The sequence below is a fragment of the Spinacia oleracea genome, chromosome 2 (genome assembly GCF_020520425.1).
Source record: "Spinacia oleracea cultivar Varoflay chromosome 2, BTI_SOV_V1, whole genome shotgun sequence".
Classification (NCBI taxonomy): Eukaryota; Viridiplantae; Streptophyta; class Magnoliopsida; order Caryophyllales; family Amaranthaceae; genus Spinacia; species Spinacia oleracea.
In genome coordinates, this window is record NC_079488.1 from 64,840,104 (window position 1) to 64,846,401 (window position 6,298).

General features: G+C 33.0%; 1 long non-coding RNA gene across 1 annotated transcript; it reads right to left on the reverse strand.

The window, feature by feature from the left end:
* Window positions 1-1,824: 1,824 nt before the first annotated feature.
* Window positions 1,825-4,840, reverse strand: LOC110792053 (uncharacterized). The gene is made up of 4 exons (XR_002534287.2): window positions 4,708-4,840; window positions 2,624-3,000; window positions 2,260-2,480; window positions 1,825-2,140 (listed from the first exon to the last, which is right to left on the reverse strand). It is a non-coding gene; the product is annotated as an uncharacterized lncRNA (long non-coding RNA).
* Between the last annotated feature and the right edge of the window lie 1,458 nt (window positions 4,841-6,298).

The following is a 6,298-nucleotide window of genomic DNA, read 5'->3' on the forward strand; positions in this document are numbered from 1 at the left end:
TAAACTTTTGCTCATTGTCTCTAAATGAGCAAATATTATAGTTTCGATTTTAAAATATCTAAATTAGAAAATATTAAAGTTCAGATTTTAAATTTTTGCTCAATGTGTCTAAATGGGCAAATATTAAAGTTCGATTTTAAACTTTTGCTCATTATATTGTTTTTAAATGAGCAAATATTAAAGTTCGATTTTAAATTTTTGCTCATTGTGTCTATATGAGCAAATATTATAGTTTCGATTTTAAATTTTTGCTCATTGTGTATAAATGAGTAAATATTAAAGTTCGGATTTTTAAGTTTTGCTCATTGTGTCTACATGAGTAAATATTAAAATCTGAACTTTAAACTTTTGCTCATTGTGTCTAAATGAGCAAATATTATAGTTTCAATTTTAAATTTTTGCTCATTGTGTCTAAATGAGCAAATATTAAAGTCCGGATTTTAAAATTTTGCTCATTGTGTCTAAATGAGAAAATATTAAGTTCCGATAATTAAACATTTGCTCATTGTGTTTTAAATGAGCAAATATTAAAGTTCAATTTTAAACTTTGCTCATTTAGACACAATGAGCAAAAGTTTTGAATAATAACAAATTCCAACATTAAAAATTAAAAAGGTGAGCAAAAAATATTTGCTCATTGTGAATAAATGAGCAAATATTAAAATTCGAACTTTAAACTTTTTCTCATTGTTTCTAAATGAGCAAATATTAAAGTTCAGATTTTAAAATTTTGCTCATTGTGTCTAAATGAGCAAATATTAAAGTTCAAATTTTAAATATTTGCTCATTGTTTTTAAATGAGAAAATATTATAGTTTCGATTTTAAATTTTTGCTCATTGTGTCTAAATGAGCAAATATTAAAGTTCGGATTTTAATTTTTTGCTCATTGTTTCTAAATGAGCAAATATTAAAGTTCAGATTTTAAATTTTTTGCTCATTGTGTCTGAATGAGAAAATATGAAAGTTCGGATTTTAAACATTTGCTCACTGTTTTTAAATGAGCAAATATTATAGTTTTGATTTTAAATTTTTGCTCATTGTGTCTAAATGAGCAAATATTAAAGTTCGGATTTTAAATTTTGTTCATTGTATCTAAATGAGCAAATAATAAATTCCGAACTTTAATAAGTTTACAACTAGTTCTGTAGGTGCAGTCTGATTTACAGACTTCTGATATGTGCAGAGTGGTTGTTCTATAAGTGGTTTTTGCAGGATGTTTGTACTGATTTCTGTTGTTGCGGTCTGCTGCTGTGGTTTCTGGTTTGTTCGTTGTAGCTCCTGCTTCTGTTGTTGGTCGTCTGCTGTTGTGATTCTATAGTGTGCATTATGAGTGTGATTGTTTGTTGCAGCTGCTACTTTCTGTTGCCGGGTTGTTCTGCTTATTGCAGGTTGTTTAAAGTGCAGTTATTGCTTCTGTTTGTCTAGCAACTGCTAGTTGTTAGGGCTGCTATTGTGGAGTGACTTGTTGTCTGTGTTCTGATGCAGTTTGGTCCTGTGGATTCTTGTTTGTGCTACTGGCTGCTCTCTCGCATCTGCTAGTTGTGTTGTTTTGTTAGGGTTGCACCCTTTTGTATTGTTTGTTGTTTCTTTGCTTGGATTCTGCTATTTTCTACCTTTTGGTAATCAAGTTTTCTAATTTACCCAAAAAAAAGAAACATAATAGCTCAAAAAGAACATGAACTGATAAGAAGTAAATTAATAACATTAACCCAAAAGTAAATAAAAGAATACAAAAAGTAAAGATTAACCTACGTGGGATTCGAACCCACATCTTTTGTGCATTTGCACAATGCTCTACCTATTGAGCTAGTAGGCTAGTGTTTTTAAATAGAATCAACAAAAGAAAAGCAAAAACCCAAAAAAAGTAAATCAATATCGCAGTCCTTTGGTAAGTAAGTTGGACGAGTTGGAGGTTCTTGACCTTTCTGGTAACTACATAGAAGGTAATTGCCTATCGAGTTTTCCTATTTGCAACCATCTGGTTTTCTCGAGATTAGTCAGAACAAGCTCTCTGAATTATTTCACTAGTGTGCTTGACAGCTTAGAGAACTGCACATCTCTTGAGCAGTTTCATGCCGATTACAATTTATTGTATGGTGATCTTAGCTGTTTTTCTCGATATTAGTCACGTCTGTTAGTCTGCCATATAAGATATAACCCACCAATAAAACAAACTATCCACATCATAGTTGCACGCCTGCACACAATTTAGTGCAGTGCAAGACCATTAAAGTAATTTGGGGCCATAATAGACTTACCTGACCAATTTGCTTCATGAATTCCATGACTACAGGGCGAGTTCCATGTCTTGTAGACCAAAACAACCATACCGTAAGGAATGGAATGAGTCTTACTTGTGGCCCTGTCCTTTGTAGAAATATCCTTATCTGTAAATTTTGTCACCATTGAACCAAGTTTCACATCTATACCCTCTCTCTTGAATTTGTTTTCAGCAAATTCAGTGATTCTTTTATCAAACCTGAATGTTAAGAGAGGACCATGCGATGATAAGAATGCGCCAATATATGCATGATCATACTACTTTTGCTTAACCATATGCCCATATATGAACCTAAGATAAAGGCTAATGTAGTAAAAAAGTTAACTTTAGAAACAACTTACATGTTCAATATATGATCTCCTGCCTCAACAAGGGTAATATTGCCAAGTCTTCTCCAACAAAGTCGTGCAACTCAGCTGCAAACTCCACACCTGTTGGCCCTCCACTAACAACAACAAATTGCAAGAGTCGTTTCCTTTCCTCGTCATCCAGCTGAGGAAGGCTTGCCTTCTTGAAGAAATCTTCTCAACAATCTTATGTCCAATCTCAACTAACTGAGTAGGGTAATCATGGTTGTCCCCTGTGCCAAATGTTTTCCTCTCGAACAATCGCCGCAAATTTACAGGGTTCAATCTAATAAACATCAAAATAACATGAGCCCGGGGGTGGCATCACCATGATGGTCATAGAATTGTCTCTTCTGCTCATCGCTCAGAACCTGAAACAAGATCAAGTTATTCCATCATAGCTAAATTATCCCAAATACACTTCACAAACATTTACATTATCATTTTCTCTGCCGTCTATTTCTTAGCAATGAAGCTCCAATTTGTCATTCACAAAACACCTAGAAATTCTAGCAAGCTCCCTATGCATTCGAGTCCTTGATATATTTTTCTTGTGCTGCTGCAAATGTGGAATACTTTGTTAAGCAAAACAAACTACAATCTGCCATAGCATGGAAATTATTCGAAAACTTGCAGATTCTTTGCCACATATTTGTGACGAACCAAAGAAGATAATGTCACACGATAAAAGGAAACAACAGTCTCCCTATGACGAGTCAATAAAAACAAGATAATCATGGCAATAGCCAATAACAATGACGGTAAAAAGTTTGATAACAGAACCCTTCTATGACCACAAGTGCCCTCATTTTGTCACCTGACATTCTCAACATTAGGCATCTAACAAAAGAGTTGATCAACATCTTCCCCTCTCCAATCCAATCAGTCCCAAGAAGGTGTAGAAATCTTCATAACTAGAAGTTAACTTAAAGTGAAGAAGTACTAAAATGTAGTCTTTAAATAGACACCTTCTTCCCGTCAACTGGGTCAATAGCAGCTTAAAGTTCCCCTAACTAATGTACTATGCAAAAAAAGTAAATTCTAGGATCGATAAATACAAGCATTGGTTTCAATGAAAAACGAAAAAACTTCAAATCATAAACAAATTCAACCAATTAAAGAACGCAAATAAACCATCAAAAGATTATGCTCATGAAATCGACCTGACTCTCAAATTTTTTAAAGTTACAGCATACAATCATAAAAAATACGAGGATAAGAGAAATTCATTAGCACAATAACTAACAAATAATAACTCACATGCTCATTTAACTTTGTTTTTGCTCATTTGCTCATTTACCAAAATGAGCAAATTTGACCAAAGTCTTTTTAATCTTCTTCTTCTTCCTCGTCCAACATCATGAACGAAGAGAGATCGAAGATGCAACAAAAAAATTATAACTCAATAAACAACAATATTTCGTTGGATCTAATTATACATACTAATGTATTTGGAATTGTAAAAAAAACACCAAACTAATGAACAAAAGCTAAAAACTTCCGGTGACCAAAAAATTAGTAGCGGTCACAATAACTCAAAACTTAAACATTAACCAAATTAGTATTTTGTAGTAATTTGGGCTTTAAATTGACAATATGCTGTTGGGAGCTTTGTAAATATGTTAATGGAAGATTTATAATTCAGATTTATAATTCAGCAAAAAGTAGCGACAATTCACGAGTCACTAGCTCATCGTTTTCATCAATTAAATTTAAAGCTTTCTTCCACCCATATTTATAATGGTGTTGAATGTTGAAGATGATTTCATTTCTGCCGCAAATCTTAAGGGTACTTCATCATTTAACACATTGAAATAGTCCCGTTTTTGACAAAGTTCTCATACTTAATCGGACCTCCCTTCAATTTTCTGTATATCTACTACTGGTATTTTCCCTTCAATTTTCTCAATAAGTTCTAAAATGAAATTCATTAGCATAATAACTAATAAATAATCAAAATACGCTAATTCGAAGAAAAGAAAACCCTAATTCATAAACCTCAATCGAAAAATCAGAAGAAAAAAAACTAAACAGGACAAAACTTCAATCGAAAAACAAAAGAAATAAAAATCAAATACCTAACATGGAAAATCGAAGATCAATCAAAGAAACTGGGCAATAGATCTCCGAAATTGGGGGATGATGATGCCCTCGTTGAATCGCAGGAGTGGAGCAAATAAAATAAAATGGCGGTTAGGAGAGAGAATCATGAAAGAGAGCAAAAATGGAGGAGAGAGAAAAGGGAGAGAAAAGGGAGCAGTGGAAGTAGGACATAGGAAATATTGTAGTTTTTTTTTTCATAATGGGCTCGATTTTTTGTAATATTTACGATTATGCTATTACTAAAACGCAGTAGGTAAACGTTTAGGAGTGGTTAGATCTAATCTTACAAACGCATGAGATTGCTTCTCATTCTTCTCATTTTAAGCTCCCTTCTCATTTGAGTGTAAATATATATATATATATATATATATATATATATATATATATAGTAATCACTAAGTCAGTTCCTACAAAGCCCAAGAGAGCCTCATGTTATTGCTCTCCATCACACATTGAGATATCTGGCTCATACAGAAGGACAAGGCATCTTAAAGAAGGCTTTAGACACAATCTGTTTGCAAACTTTTTTGTATTTAGATTAGGAAGCTTGTCTAGACTGTAGAAGATCAGTAACAGACAGTGTTCTATTTCTTGGTGGTTCTCCTATTTCCTGGAAATCCAATAAGCAAGGAATTGTCTCTAAATCTTCAACAGAGGTAGAATATAGCACTACTGCAGCAACAAGTTCAGAAGTCACTTGGATTGTGAACTTACTAGAAGATACTACCTCCGTTTCAAAAATATCTTTACACTTTCCGTTTTAGTTTGTTTCATAATGCTCTTTACACTTTGCTTTATTCTATTTTTAGACATGGAAATTTATTACCTTATCCTTCTTACCCCACAATATTTACAATTTTTCACTCACTTTCTCTTACTTTATTCTTTTTTTTTCTTATACCCTCCCACTTTTTTACACGTTTCTCTTATTTTATCCATATTTTATTATATTCAATCAACTTTTCTACTTTTGTCTTAATATTTGTGCAAATAGTAACTGTAAAGATCTTTCTGAAACGGAGGTAGTATGGGTGTTAGCAATCTCAAGCCTATTCACATTGCACTGTGATAACCAATCTGCACTATACATAGCCAGAACTGCAGTCTTCCATGAAAGGACAAAACACATAGAAATTGATTGTCATTTCACTCGAGATAAAGTCTTAAAAGGGTTGTTACAACTCACCTACTTGCCTACTCAACATCAGCTAGCAGGTGTTTTTCCTAAGCCTCTCTTTTCTGCTCAATTTCAAACTCTGATGTCCAAGATTCGAGCATATGATCCTGATACAGCTCCATCTTGAGGAGGGCTGTTGAATATAGTTAAACTTCTTACATGTCAGCGCATTAGTTGTGCCAAGTTAACTTCCAAGTTGGCCTATTCTGTTATTACACTCTCCTGATTTTTATGAGTTTGTTATAAAAAAAACTTTAGTGTTATAAATGAAGGACCTTTTAGGCTTGAATGTTGATTTGTATGACAATTTGATGTTTGAATAATGAGAAGAAATAATTAAAGAAATTAAAACAACACACACAAAGATTTAAGGTGGTTCACTCTTCAAT